The 24,459-nt window shown below is 41.6% G+C and overlaps 1 protein-coding gene and 1 long non-coding RNA gene across 2 annotated transcripts in view; one reads left to right on the top strand and one right to left on the bottom strand.

Annotated features, from left to right (window-relative positions):
- The window catches only part of SLFN11 (schlafen family member 11), a 33,566-nt gene extending 16,666 nt beyond the window's left edge, over window positions 1–16,900 (bottom strand). Inside the window, exon 1 of the mRNA XM_020902309.2 lies at window positions 16,789–16,900. The gene's annotated coding sequence lies outside the window, so the exon portion shown is untranslated. The remainder of the gene's footprint in view (window positions 1–16,788) is intronic.
- LOC139039012 (uncharacterized) lies at window positions 15,212–21,763 on the top strand. Its single transcript, XR_011492116.1, has 2 exons — window positions 15,212–15,333; window positions 20,357–21,763. It is a non-coding gene; the product is annotated as an uncharacterized lncRNA (long non-coding RNA).
- Window positions 21,764–24,459: the final 2,696 nt, after the last annotated feature.

The raw sequence follows: 24,459 nt of genomic DNA, 5'->3' as shown, positions 1-24,459 counted from the left end.
CAAAGTTTTGATGTTTATTCATATGGATATTTGCGCTCAAGTATTGTGTTTGCATGTGTGCTCATCGTGTCCAACTCTCTGTGACCCCATGAACTGCAGCCAGGCTCCTCTGTCCATGGAATTTTCCAGGCAAGAATATTGGAGTGGGTTTCCATGTCCTGCTCCAGGGGGTCTTCCAAGCCCGGGGATTGAACCTGCGACTCCTGCGTTGGCAGGTGGATTCGTCACCACTGAGCCACCTGGGAAGCATACTATTATCAGCAACTGGTATCAGTGACTGATATCGTATCAGCAACTGCCTTCTATCATCTAGTAAGCCTGGATCATTTTATATGGCATGGAAAGCTTCAGAACTCCTAATATTTTCTTCTCCCTTTAAGACCTAAAAGAAAACCAATAAAGGGAAATGTCTGGTAGATTTCTTTTTCAATAGGCAGAAAGCAAAATTGGTTCGATTTAAAAATTGAGAGCTCAGATAAATCAATAACAGAATAAAAGTATCAGGGCAGTTATAACAAGGAAAACTTTTAAGTGCCTGGCTCCATTGTGTTTACTGGAGAGCTTTTTTAAACTTCAAAATCATATAATTTCTACATTATTAGATATAAAGTGTTTGACACATGAAAAGCTATGGCCTGCTACAAAATTCAGTATTGTCATATATTTCATGAACATTATGACACTCAATAATTCTTTCACTTATTTTTCCTTTATCTCTTATGATCTTAATAATATTACAGATTTTTTTTAACAGATTGTAAGCTTCAGATGAAGAGTTTTGCATTCTGCTTTTATCATGAACACTTCTGTAAACCTTTGAAGTCATTATATTTCAAATTATACGTCTTAAAGACAATAAAACTTTTCATCAAGTACATACAATATTAATGAACTGGACATTTCTCGATCGTTAACATTTCCCTTGCTCCCAATTCTTTTTTTTTTTTTTTAAATTTTTATTAGTTGGAGGCTAATTACTTTACATCATTACAGTAGTTTTTGTTATACATTGATATGAATTAGCCATGGAATTACATGTATTCCCCATCCCAGTCCCCCCTCCCACCTCCCTCTCCACCCAATCCCTCTGGGTCTTCCCAGTGCACCAGGCCCGAGCACTTGTCTCATGTACCCAACCTGAGCTGGTTATCCGTTTCACCCTAGATAATATACATGTTTCAATGCTGTTCTCCTGAAACATCCCACCCTCGCCTTCTCCCAGAGTCCACAAGTCTGTTCCATACATCTGAGCCTCTTTTTCTGTTTTGCATATAGGGTTATCGTTACCATCTTTCTAAAGTCCATATATATGTGTTAGTATACTGTATTGGTCTTTATCTTTCTGGCTTACTTCGCTCTGTATAATGGGCTCCAGTTTCATCCATCTCATTAGAACTGATTCAAATGAATTCTTTTTAATGGCTGAGTAATATTCCATGGTGTATATGTACCACAGCTTCCTCATCCATTCGTCTGCTGATGGGCATCTGGGTTGCTTCCATGTCCTGGCTATTATAAACAGTGCTGCGATGAACATTGGGGTGCATGTGGCTCTTTCAGATCTGGTTTCCTTGGTGTGTATGCCCAGAAGTGGGATTGCTGGGTCATACGGCAGTTCTATTTCCAGCTTTTTAAGAAATCTCCACACTGTTTTCCATAGTGGCTGTACTAATTTGCATTCCCACCAACAGTGTAAGAGGGTTCCCTTTTCTCCACACCCTCTCCAGCATTTATTGCTTGTAGACTTTTGGATAGCAGCCATCCTGACTGGCGTATAATGGTACCTCATTGTGGTTTTGATTTGTATTTCTCTGATAATGAGTGATGTTGAGCATCTTTTCATGTGTTTGTTAGCCATCTGTATGTCTTCCTTGGAGAAATGTCTGTTGAGTTCTTTGGCCCATTTTTTGATTGGGTCATTTATTTTTCTGGAGTTGAGCTGGAGGAGTTGCTTGTATATTTTTGAGATTAATCCTTTGTCTGTTGCTTCATTTGCTATTATTTTCTCCCAATCTGAGGGCTGTCTTTTCACCTTGCTTATAGTTTCCTTTGTTGAGCAAAAGCTTTTAAGTTTCATTAGGTCCCATTTGTTTATTTTTGCTTTTATTTCTGAAATTCTGGGATGTGGGTCATAGAGGATCCTGCTGTGATTTATGTCGGAGAGTGTTTTGCCTATGTTCTCCTCTAGGAGTTTGATAGTTTCTGGTCTTACATTTAGATCTTTAATCCATTTTGAGTTTATTTTTGTGTATGGTGTTAGAAAGTGTTCTAGTTTCATTCTTTTACAGGTGGTTGACCAGTTTTCCCAGCACCACTTGTTAAAGAGGTTATCTTTTTTCCATTGTATATCCTTGCCTCCTTTGTCGAAGATAAGGTGACCATAGGTTCGTGGACTTATCTCTGGGCTTTCTATTCTGTTCCATTGATCTATATTTCTGTCTTTGTGCCAGTACCATACTGTCTTGATGACTGTGGCTTTGTAGTAGAGTCTGAAGTCAGGCAGATTGATTCCTCCAGTTCCATTCTTCTTTCTCAGGATTACTTTGGCTATTCGAGGTTTTTTGTATTTCCATACAAATTGTGAAATTATTTGTTCTAGTTCTGTGAAAAATACTGTTGGTAGTTTGATAGGGATTGCATTGAATCTATAGATTACTTTGGGTAGTATAGCCATTTTGACAATATTGATTCTTCCAATCCATGAACATGGTATATTTCTCCATCTGCTTGTGTCCTCTTTGATTTCTTTCATTAGTGTTTTATAGTTTTCTATGTATAGGTCTTTTGTTTCTTTGGGTAGATATACTCCTAAGTATTTTATTCTTTTTGTTGCAATGGTGAATGGTATTGTTTCCTTAATTTCTCTTTCTGTTTTCTCATTGTTAGTGTATAGGAATGCAAGAGATTTCTGTGTGTTAATTTTATATCCTGCAACTTGACTGTATTCGTTGATTAGCTCTAGTAATTTTCTGGTAGAGTCTTTAGGGTTTTCTATGTAGAGGATCATGTCATCTGCAAACAGCGAGAGTTTCACTTCTTCTTTTCCTATCTGGATTCCTTTTACTTCTTTTTCTGCCCTGATTGCTGTGGCCAAAACTTCCAAAACTATGTTGAATAGTAGTGGTGAGAGTGGGCACCCTTGTCTTGTTCCGGATTTCAGGGGAAATGCTTTCAATTTTTCACCATTGAGGGTGATGCTTGCTGTGGGTTTGTCATATATAGCTTTTATTATGTTGAGGTATGTTCCTTCTATTCCTGCTTTCTGGAGAGTTTTAATCATAAATGGATGTTGAATTTTGTCAAAGGCTTTTTCTGCATCTATTGAGATAATCATATGGTTTTTATCTTTCAATTTGTTAATGTGGTGTATTACATTGATTGATTTGCGGATATTAAAGAATCCTTGCATTCCTGGGATAAAGCCCACTTGGTCATGATGAATGATTTTTTTAATATGTTGTTGGATTCTGTTTGCTAGAATTTTGTTAAGGATTTTTGCATCTATGTTCATCAGTGATATTGGCCTGTAGTTTTCTTTTTTTGTGGCATCTTTGTCTGGTTTTGGAATTAGGGTGATGGTGGCCTCATAGAATGAGTTTGGAAGTCTACCTTCTTCTGAAATTTTCTGGAAGAGTTTGAGTAAGATAGGTGTTAGCTCTTCTCTAAATTTTTGGTAGAATTCAGCTGTGAAGCCATCTGGTCCTGGGCTTTTGTTTGCTGGAAGATTTCTGATTACAGTTTCGATTTCCTTGCTTGTGATCATTTTGTTAAGATCTTCTATTTCTTCCTGGTTCAGTTTTGGAAAGTTATACTTCTCTAAGAACTTGTCCATTTCTTCCAAGTTGTCCATTTTATTGGCATAGAGCTGCTGGTAGTAGTCTCTTATGATCCTTTGTATTTCAGTGTTGTCTGTTGTGATCTCTCCATTTTCATTTCTAATTTTGTTAATTTGGTTCTTCTCCCTTTGTTTCTTAATGAGTCTTGCTAATGGTTTGTCAATTTTGTTAATTTTTTCAAAAAACCAGCTTTTAGCTTTGTTAATTTTTGCTATGGTCTCTTTAGTTTCTTTTGCATTTATTTCTGCCCTAATTTTTAAGATTTCTTTCCTTCTACTAACCCTGGGGTTCTTCATTTCTTCTTCCTCTAGTTGCTTTAGGTGTAGAGTTAGGTTATTTATTTGACTTTTTTCTTGTTTCTTGAGGTAGGCCTGTAATGCTATGAATCTTCCCCTTAGCACTGCTTTTACAGTGTCCCATAGGTTTTGGGTTGTTGTGTTATCATTTTCATTCATTTCTATGCATATTTTGATTTCTTTTTTGATTTCTTCTATGATTTGTTGGTTATTCAGAAGCGTGTTGTTTAGCCTCCATATGTTTGAATTTTTAATAATTTTTTTCCTGTAATTGAGATCTAATCTTACTGCACTGTGGTCAGAAAAGATGACTGGAATGATTTCAATCTTTTTGAATTTACCAAGACTAGATTTATGGCCCAGGATGTGATCTATTCTGGAGAAGGTTCCGTGTGCACTTGAGAAAAAGGTGAAGTTGATTGTTTTGGGGTGAAACGTCCTATAGATGTCAATTAGGTCTAGCTGGTCCATTGTGTCCGTTAAAGTTTGTGTTTCCTTGTTCATTTTCTGTTTAGTTGATCTATCCATAGTTGTGAGTGGGGTATTAAAGTCTCCTACTATTATTGTGTTACTATTAATTTCCTCTTTCATACTCGTTAGCGTTTGCCTTACATATTGCGGTGCTCCTATGCTGGGTGCATATATATTTATAATTGTTATATCTTCTTCTTGGATTGATCCTTTGATCATTATGTAGTGTCCATCTTTGTCTCTTTTCACAGACTTAATTTGAAAGTCTATTTTATCTGATATGAGTATTGCGACTCCTGCTTTCTTTTGGTCTCCGTTTGCGTGGAATATTTTTTTCCAGCCCTTCACTTTTAGTCTGTATGTGTCCCTTGCTTTGAGGTGGGTCTCTTGTAGACAGCATATATAGGGGTCTTGCTTTTGTATCCATTCAGCCAGCCTTTGTCTTTTGGTTGGGGCATTCAACCCATTTACATTTAAGGTAATTATTGATAGGTATGGTCCCGTTGCCATTTATTTTGTTGTTTGGGGTTCACTTTTATACCACCTTTCTGTGTTTCCTGTCTAGAGAAGATCCTTTAGTATTTGTTGAAGAGCTGGTTTGGTGGTGCTGAATTCTCTCAGCTTTTGCTTGTCTGTAAAGCTTTTGAGTTCTCCTTCATATCTGAATGAGATCCTTGCTGGGTAGAGTAATCTCGGTTGTAGGTTATTCTCTTTCATTACTTTAAGTATGTCCTGCCATTCCCTTCTGGCCTGAAGGGTTTCTATTGATAGATCAGCTGTTATCCTTATGGGAACCCCTTTGTGTGTTATTTGTTGTTTCTCCCTTGCTGCTTTTAATATTTGTTCTTTGTGTTTGATCTTTGTTAATTTGATTAATATGTGTCTTGGGGTGTTTCGCCTTGGGTTTATCCTGTTTGGGACTCTCTGGGTTTCTTGGACTTGGGTGGCTATTTCCTTCCCCATTTTAGGGAAGTTTTCAGCAATTATCTCCTCGAGTATCTTCTCATGGCCTTTCTTTTTGTCTTCTTCTTCTGGGACTCCTATGATTCGAATGTTGGGGCGTTTCACATTGTCCCAGAGGTCCCTGAGGTTGTCCTCATTTTTTTTGATTCTTTTTTCTTTTTTCCTCTCTGCTTCATTTATTTCCACCATTTTATCTTCTAACTCACTTATCCTATCTTCTGTCTCTGTTATTCTACTCATGGTTCCCTCCAGAGTGTTTTTGATCTCATTTATTTCATTATTAATTTTTAATTGATTTTTTTTTATTTCTTCTAGGTCCTTGTTAAACATTTCTTGCATCTTCTCAATCTTTGTCTCTAGGCTATTTATTTGTAACTCCATTTTGTTTTCAAGATTTTGGATCATTTTTATTATCATTATTCTAAATTCTTTTTCAGGTAGATTCCCTATTTCCTCCTCTTTTGTTTGACTTGGTGGGCTTTTTTCATGTTCCTTTAGCTGTTGGGTATTTCTCTGCCTTTTCATCATGTTTAGATTGCTGTGTCTGGAGTGGGCTTTCTGTATTCTTGTGGTTTGAGGTTCCTTTTTATTGTGGAGGTTTCACCCAGTGGGTGGGGTTGGACGATTGGTTTGTCAAGGTTTCCTGGTTAGGGAAGCTTGTGTCAGCGTTCTGGTGCGTGTAATTGGATTTTTTCTCTCTGGAGTGCAATGGAGTGTCCAGTAATGAGCTTTGCGATGGGTCTCTGTGTTAGGTGTGACTTTGGAGAGCCTGTATGTTGACACTCAGGTCTATGTTCCTGCGTTGCTAAAGAATTTGCGTGGTATGTCTTGTACTGGAGCTTAATGGCTCTTGGGTGGTGGTTGGTTTTGGTGTAGGTATGGAAGCTTTTGGATGGTCTCTTATTCCTTAATGTTCCGTGTGGTCAGGAGTTTTCTGGTTTTCTCAGGATTTGGGCTCAATTCTCCTGCCTCTGGATTTCAGTTTTATTCTTCTAATAGTCTCAAGGCTTCTCCGACTATACAGTACTGATAATAAAACTTCTAGGTTAATGGTGAAAAGATTCTCCACTGTGAGAGACAACCAGAGAGGTTCACAGAGTTACATGAAGAATAGGAGAGGGAGGAAGGAGATAGAGGTGAGCAGGAGGAGAAAAAGGGGACTCAAGAGGAGAGAGACAGATCTACGCAGTTATCTGTTCCCAAAGTGTTCTCTGTAGCCCAGACACCCACAAAGATTCACAGAGTTGGATTGGGAAGAGAAGGGGAATGGAGGACGTAGAGGTGTTCTGAGGGAGAATAACAAAGATTGAAAATCTAGTGTAGAGGTTAGACTCTTTGAAATACAATATTTAAAAACAAAAACACAAAAAAATTTAGAACTGTATATGAAGTTCAGTTTAAAAATAGGGTTTCTCTCTCTCTCTCTCTCTTTTTTTTTTTTTTTGTGGCTATAGTGAAATGAAAATGAAAGTTAAGGAATAATAGAGGAGTATTAGAGGACTCTAAAAGGAAATAGGAGAGAAAAACAAGAAAAAGAAAGAAAAAAAAAAAAAAAGAAAAAAAAAATTTTTTTTTTTCCTAAATAAAAAAATCGTAAAAATATATGAGAATGGAAGTTGAGGAGTAATGGGGGAGTAATAGGGAATTATAAAAGAAAATGAAAGGGAAAAAATAAAAAATTTAAAAAAAAAAAAGAAAGGGAAAGAAAAAAAAATTTTTTTTTTTTAATTAAAAAAAAAATGTACATATATATCTAGGAATTTCTCTGAGGTTGTTGCGGTCAGCGTAGGTTCAGTTCAATTTCAGATAGCTCCTCTTTCCAGCTTACACTTCTCGATATCTGTAGGCTCCTTCCCGTGTAGCCGGTGTTACCTTCAGGGATTTTAATCTGTTGCACCGGTCCTTTCTGAAGCGGTTCCCTTTGTTTATTTGGCTTCTGTTTGCTGTCTCTTTGGTGTCTAATTTCCGCCCTGACACAGGCGGGCGGAGGTGATCTCTTCTTTAGGTTCTCTAGTTCAGTTCAGTCCTGCTACAGGGAGGGCGGGGCGCTGCAGACAGACACCGCTCTGTGTGGATAGCGCTCACCGTGTTCCGGCCACACTGGGTTTGCCCCGCTCACGGGTGTCTGTACTTTCGCCGTCTACACTGCTCAGGCTCCCGGCTGCTCTATATGGAGCGGGCCCTGCGTTGAGTGCGGTTCCAGTTTTCGGGTACTTCACAAAAGCGCAGATTCGGTTGCTCCTGCGTTTTGTGCTTTCCCCGGCCTGAGCGGTTCAGGCAGCCAGAGGCTTGGGCGCACGCTCCCGGGTGCAGTACGCCTTATCCCTCCGCGGCGAGCGGCCCAGGCAGCCAGAGGCTTGGGCGTATTCTCCCTAGGTGCGGCGCGCCTTTTCCCTCCGCGGCGAGCGGCCCAGGCAGCCAGAGGCTTGGGCGTACTCTCCCGGGTGCGGCGCGCCTTTTCCCTCCGCGGCGAGCGGCCCAGGCAGCCAGAGGTTTGGGCGCCCTCTCTCCCCGGGTACGGCGCGCTTTTTCCCTCTGCGGCCCCAGCACGCACCGCCAGTCGGGTCTCAGGAAGTCTTTAGCTAGAACCCGGAGGCCTGTTTGCAGTGTGGGAGGGGGTGGCTTCTCAGGGGCTGAGTTTGCCCTTCCCCCCCCCCCCCCCCCCGCCTCCTACCTCCAGCGGGGATGGGCCGGCTCTTCTCTGGAGATTCTCAGTCCCTTTGTTTTGCGAACCGCAGGCAGTGTGTTCAGGCCGGTTAATTTTGTCCCTTGCTATCCCACAGTTTAAAAAAGCTCCCTCCGATTGCTCTCAGGGTCTTCGGGCCGGACCTCACCCCAAGCAATGCTGCCCGGTCCTCTCCGTTCCGCCCCGCTTGTTGCTGGCGGGTACGGGCGTCTGGGGTACTTTTCTGCTGGGAGTTGCTTTTAGGCACGTAATCTGTGGGCCTTGTTTAATTTTTCCTCCCAGTTACAGTGCCGAAAACTTCCCCCAGTCCCGCCAGTGAGAGGGTTTCCTGGTGATTGGAAACTTCCTCTATTAAGACTCCCTTCCCGGGACGGGTCTCCGTCCGTAGCTCTTTCGACTCCCTTATTGTCGTTTATATTTTGTCCTACCTCCCTTCGAAGACAATGGGCTGCTTTTCTGGGTGCCTGATGTCCTCTGCTAGTGATCAGGAGTTCTTTTGTGAAATTTGCTCAGCATTCAAATGTTCTTTTGATGAATTTGTAGGAGAGAAAGTGGTCTCTCCGTCCTATTCCTCCGCCATCTTGGCTCCTCGCCAATTCTTAATAATAAGCAATACTGCATTTACTTAACAGCTGTTTAGTGGACATCTATTATTTGCCAATCACTGTGCTAAATCCAGAGTAGACAGTGGTGAACAAAACAAACACGGTCCCTGCTCTCAAAATACTCATTGCTTACCGAAGCTCACTGTTAAACAAATGATAGTTCAGAATGCCAGGGATGCTTAGAATGGAAACTGTCCTTCCTTATATGGCAGTTGGAAGGCGGATGGGTTCAGAGTAGGCATTCTAGAAAAAGTAATATTTTGAATTAAGATCTGAAGAGTGTAAATGAGCTGAAGAGTTAATCAGGTGAAGAAGGGTGGAAAAAACTTTCCAGAAGGAAGTAGGAAGGAATATGTCAGGTTCAAAGGGCGGACTGTCTGAAACGCTGAGATGGAGGGACGGAGAGGGAGGAAATGAGGCTGGAAAGGGGATCAAAAGTCACCTGTACATTGGCTGGCAGGCCCCTTTAAGGGCTCGGACTTTATCCTGAAGGTAATGGGAAACCACTGGAGGATTTTTAGCAGGAAGGCATAGCATCAGAAGTACTCGGTGTGTGTGTGTGTATATGTGTGTGTGTGTGTGTGTGTGTGTGTGTGTGTGTGTGTGTGCGTATACTTTTTTTTTTTTTTACAAAGTTCCCTCTAGCTTCAGTGTGGAGAATGGATTGGAAGAGACTAGAGTAGTTGTGGAAGAGAACTTTGGGGACGCTATTTCAATAGTCCAATGAGAAAAGATGGTGGTGTGTACTAGAGACTGTGGATATGAAGAGAAACAAACAGTTGAGAGATATTTAGAAATAAATTGAAGGACCTGGTATTTGATGGAAACTCAAGTCCATTATTTGAACTGTTTTTCTTCCTCCCTAACCCAATAGATAGAAACCAAAACTAGCCACTCACTGCGAGTTTATGACAAATTGCTTCTCAACCTAGATTAAAACAGAGAGCAACATGCAAACACTTGTACACTGATGTTTCTAGCAGCTTTATTCATAACTTCCCAAACTTGGAAGCAGTCAATATCCTTCAACATGTGAGTGAATGAATAAACTGTGGTACACCCAGACAGTGGTTTATCATCTACGCTGAAAAGAAATGAGCCATCAAGTCAGGAAAGACAAAAAGGAAATTTAAATGCATATTACAAAGTGACAGAAGACAATGTGAAAGGACATGCTGTATGATTTTAATTACATGACATTCTGGAAAAGGCAAAACTGTGGAGACAGTGAAAAGATCAGTGGTTTTCAGGAGTTGTGGGAAGGGAAGGATAAATAGGTAGAGAACAGAGGATTTTGAGGCAGTGGGAATACTCTGTTTAACAGTGTAGTTGTGGATGCATGTCATGTCATTATACATTTGTCCAAACTGTAGAATGTACACCAAGAGTGAACCATGAAGTAAGCTATGGACTTTGAGTGATCATGATCTTTCAATGGAAGTTCATCAATTGTAACAAATGTACCACTGTGTTGCCGGGTGGGTAGGTGGGGGGTGGGTGTTGATGACAGGAAGGTAACGCCAAAGTAAGGGCAAGGGATATATGGGAAATCTCTGTACTTTCCTCTCTATTTTGCTGTGAGCCATGGATTTCCATGGAAGTTCAGTGGTGGTTAAGACTCCATGCTTCCAAGACCCAAAAGAGTTGAATACCTGTCCTCAAAAACCTGCACATGTCGAAGATAAGGTTATGGTCACCTTATCTTCGACACAGGAGGCAAGGATATAGAATGGAAAAAAGACAACCTCTTTAACAAGCGGTGCTGGGAAAACTGGTCAACCACCTGTAAAAGAATGAAACTAGAACACTTTCTAGCACCATACACAAAAATAAACTCAAAATGGATTAAAGATCTAAATGTAAGACCAGAAACTATAAAACTCCTAGAGGAGAACATAGGCAAAACACTCTCTGACATAAATCACAGCAGGATCCTCTATGACCCACATCCCAGAATTTTAGAAACAAAAGCAAAAATAAGCAAATGGGACCTAATGAAACTTAAAAGCTTTTGCACAACAAAGGAAACTATAAGCAAGGTGAAAAGACAGCCCTCAGACTGGGAGAAAATAATAGCAAATGAAGCAACAGACAAAGGATTAATCTCAAAAATATACAAGCAACTCCTCCAGCTCAACTCCAGAAAAATAAATGACCCAATCAAAAAATGGGCCAAAGAACTAAACAGACATTTCTCCAAGGAAGACATACAGATGGCAAAAAAAAACACATGAAAAGATGCTCAACATCACTCATTATCAGAGAAATGCAAATCAAAACCACAATGAGGTGCCATTACACGCCAGTCAGGATGGCTGCTATCCAAAAGTCTACAAGCAATAAATGCTGGAGAGGGTGTGGAGAAAAGGGAACCCTCTTACACTGTTGGTGGGAGTGCAAATTAGTACAGCCACTACGGAAAACAGTGTGGAGATTTCTTAAAAAGCTGGAAATAGAACTGCCATATGACCCAGCAATCCCACTTCTGGGCATACCAGAATCTGGGAAACCAGATCTGAAAGAGACACGTGCACCCCAATGTTCATCGCAGCACTGTTTATAATAGCCAGGACACGGAAGCAACCTAGATGCCTATCAGCAGACGAATGGATGAGGAAGCTGTGGTACATATACACCATGGAATATTACTCAGCCATTAAAAAGAATTCATTTGAATCAGTTCTAATGAGATGGATGAAACTGGAGCCCATTATACAGAGCGAAGTAAGCCAGAAAAATAAAGACCATTACAGTATACTAACACATATATATGGAATTTAGAAAGATGGTAACGATAACCCTATATGCAAAACAGAAAAAGAGACTCAGATGTATAGAACAGACTTGTGGATTCTGTGGGAGAAGGCGAGGGTGGGATGTTTCAAGAGAACAGCATCGAAACATGTATATTATCTAGGGTGAAACAGATCACCAGCCCAGGTTGGGTGCATGAGACAAGTGCTCAGGCCTGGTGCACTGGGAAGACCCAGAGAGATCGGGTGGAGAGGGAGGTGGGAGGGGGGACCAGGACGGGGAATACATGTAAATCCATGGCTAATTCATTTCAGTGTATGACAAAAACCACTGCAATGTTGTAAAGTAATTAGCCTCCAACTAATAAAAATAAATGGAAAAAAAAAGTAAAACTCTTAAAAAAAAAAAAAACCTGCACATGAATGTTCATAGTAGCTTTGCTCATGATTACAAAAATTTGGAAGCAACCAAGATGTTTTTCAACTGATGAATGGATAAACCATGTATGTAAGGTGATAAGAACAGTCTTTTCTTTTTTTAAGCACTATTTGTAACACCAAGTTTTGGAAATAGCCTATCAATAATAGAATAAGGAAATAATGGTAATATTTACTGAAAGGAATGCTGTGAGCCACTTTAAGAGAATAAACTGAAACACATACAATGACACAGATATGAGAAACAAAATACAGAGTTTAAAAAATCAAGTTGCAGAAATATACACTCAAAAGTATACCATTTAAACAAGCTAAAAATGCACACATCACAGTGGTACATATTATTCCTGGATGTGTGTGCTTGTATAAAACTGTGTTAAAAATATTAAAAAGATATACCGTAAACTCAGAATGTTGGTTGCCTCTGAGATAAGAAGAGAAAAATGAAGAGAGAGGAAAGAGAAGGCAAAGAGAACTTCAAATTTATCTACAATATTTTAGTTACTCGATTTTTTAAAAGCTTGAAGTAACTATGGCAAGACACCAGCAGTTGTCTATTTGAGGTAATGGGGTAACAAAAATTGGGGATAGCAGAACAGTTTTTTATATTTGTTCTTTTAGTTCCCTAGGAGTTCAGAGTGTAAGAAATCTGCCTGTAATGCAGGAGACCTGGGTTTGATCAGGTCAGGACGATCCCCTGGAGAAGGGAGTGACCACCGACTCCAGTATTCTTGCCTGGAAAGTCCCATGAACAGAGGAGCCTGGAGGGCTATAGCCCTGGGGTCACAAAGACATGACTGAGCGGCCAGCGCTTTCACATTTGAAGTTTATTATGTGCTCAGTCGTGTCCAACTCTGTGTGACCCTGTGGACTGTAGCCCGCCAGGCTCCTCTGTCCATGGGATTTCCCAGGCAAGAACACTGGAATGGGTTGCCATTTCTTCCTCCAGGGAATCTTCCCAACCCAGGGATCAAACCCAGGTCTCCTCTGTCTCCTATGTTGCAGGCAGACTCTTTACGGCTGAGCCATAAGTTTGTTATTGCTATCATTAAACACACACAGACCCACACACACTAGCAGGAAGGCATTTTAATCTTAATGAACAACACACACACTCACTTAGCATCTTAACAAAACACACACACACACACACACACACACACACACACCCCAAGTCCGCGTCTCCCACCCCACCCACTGGCTCTGCACCTGTGCCCCATCCAGCCAGCACTTTCGTTTCAGCTTTTCCACCCTCCCCTCCTCACCACTCTACGTGTCCTTCAAGTGCGCACGCACACGTGTGTGTGTGTGTGTGTGTGAGTGTGTGTGTGTGAGTGTAGATTTGGAAATGATAGTCTAGGAAGGGACGTAGAGCCTCTCATGCGGGCCCAAGGGGAAGAATGGAATGGGGAAGATTATGAGCACCCGGGGCTGAGAAAATTGCAACCCACAAAGCAAAACAGACCCTAGAGAGGAGAGCCTCAGCCTCAGACATGACTGCCCAGGCATTGTGATATCTTGTATTTCACAGGGCAAGACTCAAACCAGAGAACCATAAAGCCCACATCCTGTTCATGATTCAGTTACCTGCTCTGACTTCTTTCTTTTCATCATGTCAGTACTGTAGGCCTAGTCTCTGGTAATTCGTCCTTATTTAATTTGGGTCTAAAAGAATCATTTTAGGGCTTCCTTCATGGCTCAGTGGTAAAGAATCTGCCTGCCAGTGCAGAAGACACAGGTTAAATCCCTGATCCAGAAAGTTCACACGTGCCACAGAGCAGCTAAACACATGTGCCAACACTAGTGAGCCTAGGTTCTAGAAGCCAGGAGGTGCAACTACCGAGCCGACACACTGCAGCAGAGAGGGACAGAATGAGGGGACAATACAGGTGACTAAACAGTCAATTCCACTAGGGGACTGTAAATAAAAGAATATGGGAGACTCATAAGTTAATGATTACTCAAGAAAGCAGGTGAGCTTAACCATAAAACCAAGCAGGCTTGCTTAACAATGAACTCATGCACGAGAAGCAGGGGACATGCCCCCGAACAATAAAACAGTGGTGGCAGGAGCCCCACATCCTGCCCAATGAGTTCAGGACATTAATGGTCCCTAGGACGTTCTCTATGCACATACGAATAAACCAGTAATTTGCAGACCTAGCTTGACCATGCAGCGACAAGAAAACTCCCCTGCTCAACCTGGAGAAGGAACTAATGATAAAAACATGACGTCTACTCAAGGAAGACAGAGGTCTTCTCTCCTTCTCCACCTTTCCTTCGATTATAAAACTGTAGCCCACTAAGTTCTCGGGATGCGGCATTTGCTCGCCCTCTTCTAAGCCTCCAAAGCGCCTATCCTAATAAATCACCTCTTATGTACCACTTTGCTCTCCCTGACTTCTTCTCTGCACTGACACCTAAAAGAGTGTGGTACGGGAGCGCTTCAGTGCCCCCCTAAAATGTTTCACCGATGAGTTTCACAACTCCTGAAGCCTGCGTGCCCGAGAGTCCATGCCCTGACCAAACAGAAGCCACCACCACAAAGAAGCCTGTGCCCTGCAAGGAAGACTAGCACCCGCTCGCTGCAACTAGAGAAAGCCCTCACTGCACAGCCAAATATTAAATCAATAAGTTCTAAGAAATCACCTACGACTGCAGCAATAAAAGCATATTTATGTTTTGAGCAGGAGTATGGCAACTGATTTCTAGGAAATACTCAGAACATCTGTAGGTGTTGCCTATGTCTAGTAAAATAAATACCTACTATCGCAGATGAGGTTTTTTCCTATTACAGATTGGCAAATATTTTTCAAACATCCACTTGCTGAATTATTCATGATCCTACATTCGTTTGTTCCCCATCTCCAAAAAGATTAGAAAAAGCAATTTGTTAAAGTTGGACAAGTTAATTTCCAGGGCTTTTGATAAATGTTGGTAAACAAAATAATCAAACTTTTGGCACACTTGCAAAAAATAACCTGAAATTTCCAATGAGGTCCGAGCTTCTGGGTTAATATATTAAAGTTTTTCCTGAAAACAAAAGTGTGTATATATTATAAAAAACAAAACCCTTTTCATAGAGACCAACCAATTGGGTACCTGATAGAATATCCTGACAGTCACCCGTTCCCGCCAAAGCTCTAGCTCCTCCCTGATCTATTTGAGAGTTTGCCTCCAGATAGTTGGTGATCTGTCCACCCCACAATCCTCTCCACCACCGTCTCAGACCTCAGGGTGTCTGGCTGGAATCCTGCATCCCATATCCCTGGCCTGAGCTAGAAGGTAAGTCCCATCAAAGGACCAGTTCTCTTCACTGTCTATTTCACTTAAGAAAAATGCAGGCATAACACGTCCACCACAATCTCTCTTGTCTAAGGTAGATATATCTGAAAGGGTCTTTAGCCACAGGGTGAATTTATTTATATATGTATATGTTTTTCTAATTGGAGGACAATTACTTTACAATATTGTGATGGTTTTTGGCATCCATCAACATGAAACAGCCATAGGTATACATATGTCCCCTCCTTCTTACACCCTCTTCCCACAGCCCTCCCCCGTCCATCCCTCTGTGTTATCACAGGGCACTGACTTTGGGTTCCACAAGGTGGATTTTTTCCTTAGCATTCTTTGGTCTTTTTTCCAGCCCATCTTTTCTGTTGAACAGGCATGGATCCAGTCTCTTCAGATAGTCTCAGGGTTGGGGTGCTGAAGAGAAAAACGCCTGAGTTCTGACCTGTTCAGATATCCTTGGCTTCACAAAAGCAAGCCCAGGAGAAATGCCCAGTTTTTATTTTCTTGAAAAGGGAAACTAGAATGTTCCCATCATTTTAAAGTTCCCACTATTTTACTGTTCACAACATTTTAATGTTCCCACCATTTTAAAGTTTCAATTTCCTGAAACCAAGTTAAATGTGTTCCCGTCTTTTAGGTTTCGATTTCTCAAGGAACTAATTAGATGGCATTTGACTCTTTATGGCTGCCTTCCCAACCTCAAGAGAGAGAGAGAAAATAAAGCACTGACTGTTGGTTGTCAGTCAATAGGAAATTGTCTTTTTAATAAGTAAGTGAAAAGTGCATTACTTCTGGCTTGAAACTTAAAACATCTTGGAGAGCAATGCTACAGAGAAATCTGTTTGGATACACATCAAATTATTATTAAGGATTTCACCCTAAGGAATGGAATTGGAAAGGAAGAGGGAGAGAGACGGAAGAAATGTTATTTTGTACACTATGCCTATATTATTTGAGAAATGTTTAATGCAATAGAAAAGAAAACAGTGCTAGAGCCAGAGAATTAAGCAGTACACCTCATTGACTTTCTTACTCAATTTTTCTAGTAGCCTCTATAAGCTCAACAGTTGCCATTGAAACCAGTTGAAATTGTTGCTCGATTTCCTGTTCCTGATTTGACTGTTAGTTTTGCATTGAGTAAGTTTCTCCTACTTGCCATATTGATCTACAACCTCCCCCATAGCTTATGGAAATCAGAGTCCCCTGGGATTCTTTTCTTGGTTTCTTTTGGGTGACCATCCTTATAGATTGCAAATATTGTTACAGTATGAATTTAGCAATCATTCCTAATATTTAGGAAAAGTGTTGTGCACTAGAGGGAATTCAGTTTACGATGTGATGAGCCAGTATTCTGTGACCATCTCAGTCTATCAATAACCAATATAGTTCTTCAGCAATAATCATCAGGAACCTTTGGAAAAAAAATTAAAAGTGATTACTTACAGGCTCTGGAAGTTACGCAACAGACTGGGCTGCACAGCGAGATCAGAAGTAGGAATGAGCACACTGGCCTGGTGATCAGCTCAGCCTTGGGGTGGAAGATGAGGGTTTAGGGTTTGGCAGGTTCCCTATTGGTGAACTTGAAACACGGGGGCGGAATTAAAAGTGCCGGGAGTAGGGGGCGGAGAAAAAAAAACAAAAACAAAACCGGAAACCCAGGGGGAATTCCCTGGCAGTCCAATGGTAGCACTTTCCCTGCTGAGGACACTAGTTCAGTCCCTGGTGTGGAAACTAAAATCCCACAAGCTGCTCGGGCACAGCCCCCAAAGACAAAAAAAGCCTTGCAACCAAAACTGTCAGTAATGAAATCAACAAAGATCTCAAAAACAGAAGAACCTGACTGGCAATGTGCTTATTCAAGATAGTCATCCCTGAAGTAAGGAAAGAAAAAAAAATTTTTCAGCTCTCAGGTTCTACACTACACCAAAATTAGTTCCCAATCTTGGCTACTCATCAGAATCTTTCAGCACATATTTTTTTAAATGCAGATTCCAACAATTTACAAATAAAATATTTTTTTTAATTTTAAAAAGAAAGAGGGGGAAACAAAAAACAAACAAACAAAAAAATAAAGCAGATTCATGGAAAATCTACTAGTAAATCTACAATTTTAAGATCCCCAGGTAATTTTATGGTCTGCAAGGTTCAGAAACTACTGGACTCCCATATTTCCTGTCTCTTGTCACAATCTCTTGGCTCACTATGGATGGTTATTGTCCTAGAAATTCCTAGTGTTATAGACTGCAACAAGAAGCCAGTTGGCACCAAATCTGGTTGAATATGGTGAGCATTATCACTTCATGACATTGCCTACATTGCAGAGGAGGTAATGATCTGATTGTAAAAAACCAGTGCAACCTACCAAGCACCCCAGAAACAGCAAGCATCATTAAAACATGTACCTAAGAAGCATCCAGTGAGAAAAACTCAGCAATGTCCAGGAGATGTCTTAATCGCCATAGGAGCTTGCTTGGTGGCTCAGACGATAAAGAATCCACCTGCAATGCAGGAGACACGGGTTCCATCCCTGGGTTGGGAAGATCCCCTGGAGGAGGAAATGGCAACCCACTCCAGTATTCTTGCCTAGAGAATTCCATGAACAGAGTAGTCTGGTGGACTACAGTTCATGGGGTCACAAAGAGTTGGACACAACTGAGCGACTAACACTTTTCACAGAGGATTTAGCATTGTGCCCGCATTTCATAGTACCTCTGTGTTGAGGCTTGGAGCAGGCTGCCCCACGATATACCAGAATGGTATATTGATTGTTTTGAGTTAAAGTTACTGGAGAAAGAGCTGGTGAGGGAAAGATTGACATTAAAACAATAACACTCTGACCTCCCCCTCACTCCCCCAAAAAGTAGAAAATAAATCACCCATGTGAAAGATCCCCCTATACTAGGAGTATAGACAGTATTCTTATCACTAGATAAGGAATTCAAGGCTAAGAAAGCCAAATAAACAGACTGTCTTCCCTCATGAGTCTACTACCCCAAGCACAAACCCCTTTCTTAAATCTTCATAAATAATTCTGTATCTAAGAATGTTATATGAACAGACTGCTTTGCTCACTTGGTCTGGGTGGGGTTAGGGCATAGGGGTAGAATTTCTGTGACCTCTGTGTATATGAATTAATTTTTTCCTGCTTTTTTTCATTAGAAAATATTTATTTATTTATCTAGCTGTGCAGTGTGTTAGCTGGGCATGCAGGATCTTTTTTTTTTTTAACAGCTGTGCTGGGTCTTCATTGCTTCCTGGGCTTTCCTCTAGTTGTGGCGAGCGGGGGCTACTCTCATCGCGGTGGACAGGCCTCTCATTGCAGTGGCTTCTCGTTGCAGAGCACAGGCTCAGTAATTGTATCACACGGGCATGGTTGTTCCATGGCATGTGGGATCTTCCTGGATCAGGGCTCAAGCTCTTGTCCCCTGCATTCACAGGCGGATTCTTTACCACTGAGCCACCAATGAAGTCCCGGCACGCAGGATCTCTAGTCACAGCATTTGAACTCTTAGTTGCCGCATGAGGGATCTAGTTCCCTGACCTGGCCTTGAACACGGGGCCTTTGCCTTGGGAGGGTAGAGTCTTAGCCACTGGACCACCAAGGAAGTCCCTGTCTTGTTAATTTGTCTTGTGTTAATCTACAGCTAAAATAACTCAAGACAGGTAGCGGGGGGATATTTCCCACTCCCCAACTTCCCTTCCCTTGGAGGAAACTAAGCTTCGGAAAGATTAAGTAACAGTGCCTGATCATATGCCAGGCACTGAAAATTTACTAGTGGTTTAATAGCTACTGCTTGTTGACACTTAGATTGTGTACCAAACACATGGAACACAGCGTCTAAGCATTACAACAACCATTGAGAGATGGATATAAGAATGGTTATTTCCATTTTATATAGGAAAGAGCAGTTAAACCACCCAAATCACATGTGAGCATGGTAGTAGTAGTGAAAGTCACTCAGTCATGTCTGACTCTTGTGACCCCATGGACTGTAGCCCGCCAGGCTCCTCTGTCCATGGGATTCTCCAGGCAAGAATACTGGAGTGGGTTACCATTTCCTTCTCCAGGGGATCTTCCTGACCCAGGAATCAAACCCAAGTCTCCTGCATTGCAGGCAAGTTCTTTACCAACTGAGCTATGAGAGAAGCCTGAGATTTGTCGAATTTGGCTTTGAAACCCACACAAATACACGGGCACCTCCTCAAAGCTCAGTTTGATGGACGTAATGGTCATTCCTGGGTAGCACTTTAAGAAATGGGTGAGTGTTCTTCCTGTAATCCAATCACAGTTTCCACCCATTTCAACATTCAACACGTTTCCTGAATGATTTCCAAATTCCCCAGAGCTGAAATGGGCCTAGGGTCTGGAATTTTAACAACCACACCAGGTGGTTCCTCATGGGAAAATTTGGACAACACTGTTTCACTATCTCTGGATCAACAAAGGTTTGTTTTACAGACCTCTTGAGCTATGTGCCTGCCAACAGCCACCCTTCGGGGAAGGCACAAGCCCCAGTGCCAGCTTCTCACAGTGACCTGGGAGGAAATGAGGGAAGAAGAATGCTTCTGTCCTGATCGTGTTCCTCTGTTCTCAGTTCCCTAAAATGCCTACCCTCCACCCCCAGCTCCATATTTTATGGAGTTTGGGAAAGAGCTTCTTTTTGTTGAGGTCGTTTTGCTTTACTTGATAAGATGTTTTCATTTATTTATAAATAAAGAATAAACATTTATTTATTTATTTGCTCTGGGCTTTCTCCAGCTGCGGTGAGTAGGGGCTACTCTTCCTTGCAGTGTGCAGGCTTCTCGTTGCTGTGTCTTCTCTTGCTGTGGAGCACAGGCTCTAGCACAGGCTTCAGCAGTTCTGAGGCATGGGCTTCGTTGCTCTGAGGCCTGAGAAATCTTCCTGGGCCAAGACTGAATCCATGTCCCCTGCATTGGTAGGTGGATCCTTATCCAGGGAAGTCCTGGTGAGGAGTTCCTGTATTTTTTACATCATCTTCTTCTTCTGCAGGGGTAAATTCAGGCAGGTTTGGCCAAGGAATCAACTGGGACATCAGAGACTCTGCTACACCAAGAGTTGCTCCTCCCTAGGCTGTTAATGTGGACAAGGTCTCAGTGGGAGACTGCAGAGTAGAAAGAGGTCTCCAGAACAACCAGCCCCAACGGGATGCAAGATGCAGTGTATACTATGATTACAACTCTGCTGAACTATATCTGCCAATGGATTAACACTGGAAATGAATAAGCAAAAATGAAAGCAATGTGTGATAACAGTGGTTAGAACAGAGATGAGTTTTCTTTTGTTATTCTCTGCTTTTCAATCTTTCTGTAATGTCATTAGAGAGGGCTTCCCAGATGACATTAAAGGTAAAGAACCTGCCTGCCAATGCAGGAGACAAAAAAGAGGTGGGTTCAATCCCTGGACAGAGGAGCCTGGCAGCTACAGCCGATAGGGTCATCCAGAGTCAGACATAACTGAAGAGACTTAACACGCACGCACACATGCATGCAGGATATATATGGGGCTTCCCAGGCAGTGCAGTGGTAAAAGGATCCGCCTGCCAACGCAGGAGACACATGAGACACGGCTTCAATCCCTGGGTTGGGAAGAGCCCCTGGAGGAGGAAATGGCAACCCATGCCAGTATTCCTGCCTGAAAATTTGTATGGACAGAGGAGCCTGGCAGGATACAGCCCATGGAGTCACAAAGAGCCGACATGACTGAGCACGCGAGCACATCATCTGGAGATATATATATATATATATATATTCCTTCCCCCTCCCCCCTGATCAAGGGACTTTGAAAGAAGAAGGACTGGAATTTTACATAAAGTCACCAGGAAGCTCCTCCAAGTTTGCAGTCTGAGAAGTCAAGATGCAGCAGTCTTAGAGCGGATTTGCCAGCTCATGTTAGGAGTCCCTGATCTTGGACAGATCAGGAATATGACTGAGTCTGATCCTGAGCTTTGCAGAAAAAGAAATTCAGATTTCTCCAGAATGAACAGGAGGCTCTGGGAGAACTAACAAATACTGAGTATAGGAAACAGTAGAGACTCCTCAGCTGTTTCCACTTTCAGTGGAGGCCAGTGCTTTCTAGAGGTGACAGCTTGACAGAGGATCCTGATAGCAAACTTGAGTATTCTCACCTCTGGGGAGTGTCTTCAGAGTATTTCTATGCTCTCAGAGTTGAAATGACTAAATCAAGGATTCTCTTTAAATGCTCTATTTATCTAATTTGGATACCTTGACATGTGTCTTTAAGAAAATTAAATTCTCTGTGCCTCAGTTGTACCATCTATGAAATTAGAATAATGTGTGTATGATATACTTCATAGAGTTGTCACAATGTATGCCAAGCCTTAGCAAATAATAGCTGGTTGTATCAATAATAACATCTCAGTAAATAGTAACAAACGGTTATTGTAAATCTTATGCTTATTTCAAATTGAAGCCTCTTGAAGATAATTTGATGTTGAACCTCTCCAAAACCCTGGGCCAAACTGGGGCAGCTCAGCTTCATAGGAACTCTAGTTTACCTCTCTACCCTTCGTCTTTCCTTACATGAGTTTCTCCTGAGTCTCTCTTCAAAAAAAAAAAAAAAAAAATTCCTATCTGGAATTCCCTGGCAGTCCAGTGGTTAGGATTCCATTGCAGGTGACATGAATGTGATCCCTGGTCAGGGAACTAAGATCCCACAAGCCACAGAGCATGGCCAAAAAAATTTTTTTAAGAGTTCTATTGATGTTTAGAGGTATTTTGTCTTTTCTTTTCTCTGGGATAGTACCCAACATCAATTTCAAGTCACCAGAATTTTTTTTATTTATATATTAATGTTAAGGTTGCATAATTCATATTCCTATCTGTAATTCTCCAGGTTAGGTTCTTCCTCTGAGGTTCTGGGTTAGGGTGATGGATCCTGGTTTTACTCTACATACAGTCAGCATAATCTGAGCCACCTGTTTCTGAGATGCCAATGCCTCTTTTGTCATCAAAACCTGATGTCAGCATTTTGTTCTCTTACTTAAGGCAACAGATCTGTATGTGTTTACGTACAATGATCCGGGGATTTTCTAAGCACTCACCAGCTTCCCCAGTGGCTCAGATGGTAAAGAATCAGCCTGCAATGCAGGAGACCTGGGTTCAATCCCTGGGTTGGAAAGACCCCCTAGAGAAGGCAACCTGTTCCAGCATTCTTGCCTGGAGAGTTCCATGGACAAAGGAACCTGGTGGGCTATAGTCCATGGGGCCACAAAGAGTTGGACATGACTGAGCAACCATAACACTTTCACTTCACTTTGACTTAAGCACTGTCCATCAGAACCAGTATGAATAAAGCAAATCTTCTATCGAGGTCTTTTTGATCCAGTCATCTCATATCTGGGGACCCACACATATACCAAGGAAAGAAAAAGGTCATATGCCTGAGTAGAATATATGCCTGGCTTGATTTTAAAGTGTAAAACTGCTAGTCACCCAAATCATTGCTACTGCTGCTGCTAAGTCGCTTCAGTCGTGTCCGACTCTGCGACCCCATAGACGGCAGCCCACCAGGTTCCGCCGTCCCTGGGATTCTCCAGGCCAGAACACTGGAGTGGGTTGCCGTTTCCTTCTCCAATGCATGAAAGTGAAAAGGGAAAATGAAGTCGCTCAGTCGTGTCCGACTCTTTGCGACCCCATGGACATGCAGCCTACCAGGCTCCTCCGTCCATGGGATTTTTCCAGGCAAGAGTACTGGAGTGGGTTGCCATTGCCTTCTCCTGCTGCCAAGCAAACAAACTTAGAACATCAGTCATACAGGAAATCTTTACTTCTTCTGCATTTGCAGGTCAGCTGGATTTTGGCTGATCCAGGCCAGATCGGTGGAACTTGGCTGATCAGTTGAGTTGACATCGCTCAATCCTTTGTGACTGGTGGGCTGCTCAAGACATCGTCTTTACAAGATGGTAGCAGAAGCTCAGGAAAGCAGACCTAATGCTGAAATGGGTAAAGCCTCTGTACACGTCACAACTACTAACATTTCTTTGGCTGAATAAAGTCCTATGGACAAGTCCACATCAGGGGGGTAAAAAATACACTCCATCTCTAACGTCAGGAACTACAAGCGGTGTAGATCTAGGGGGTGAGAAAGTCTTGAGAAGAAGAATACGGGCTACAACAGTGCCTCACAAAAAGGTTACATGGAAAGCACACACACACATGATATGAAGCTGATTGTCCAATTTCATAGTAACTATATAAAAATATTTTTTGCAAGTCAACAAAGAATAGAAATACATAAGCAAAGTTGAAAAAAAATTTTGCCTGGATAACAAATTGATAAGACCTTTTTATTTTGCATTTCTCCAGTTCTCAAACTTATATAATAGAATTATCTTACCTTTTTTTTTAATTGGAGTATACTTGATTTGCAATGTGTGTTAGTTACTTTTCTTTATTAAAGTAAGTTTTAGAAGCTTCTCACAGCAGGCATGTTATCTCACCAAATGAACTGTTTTATCTATTATATTAAGGGTCTGTAGAAAAATGTAGCCTTCTAAGTACATTCAAGTTAGCCATTTGTTCTTAGTCCCCACCAGTTCCTAATCTCAAACTCAAATCTAACAAACTTCCATCAACATGGACCTTTGCCTAAAAACAGTTTAAATTCCTTTATTCTCTTATTCCTTGTTATGACAGTGTGAATTATTCTCTGCACTGACCTCTTTGAGGTCTCCAAAATCAGACATTCATTCCATTGACTAGAAGCATTGTTCTGGTAGATTCTGATTTTCTGAAAGGAGCAAGTCCATTCAATAAATAAGCATGGAGCACCTGTCATGTTCAAGGCACCCTACTAGTTACTTTTAGGGAACTAAAGATGTGTAAGTGCCATCCTTACTCTCAGGGGTCTCACAATCTAATGGGAAGAGAAAAGTGTACACATACATTTGAGGACAGAAAGAGCAGACTAGAAGAAGAAAGAGTTCATGAGTTCTCAACCCTGGAGCCATAGTGGAATCATTTGGACAACTTTTAATAAGTGCCCAAGCCCATGCCTGGAGATGCTGATTTAATTGGTCTGATGTCTGACTTCATGACTGTTTTGGTTAATTTTTAACATTTATTTATTTTCAC

This window comes from Odocoileus virginianus, chromosome 17 (genome assembly GCF_023699985.2).
Source record: "Odocoileus virginianus isolate 20LAN1187 ecotype Illinois chromosome 17, Ovbor_1.2, whole genome shotgun sequence".
Lineage (NCBI taxonomy): Eukaryota > Metazoa > Chordata > Mammalia > Artiodactyla > Cervidae > Odocoileus > Odocoileus virginianus.
This window is presented reverse-complemented; position numbering and strand designations above follow the sequence as displayed.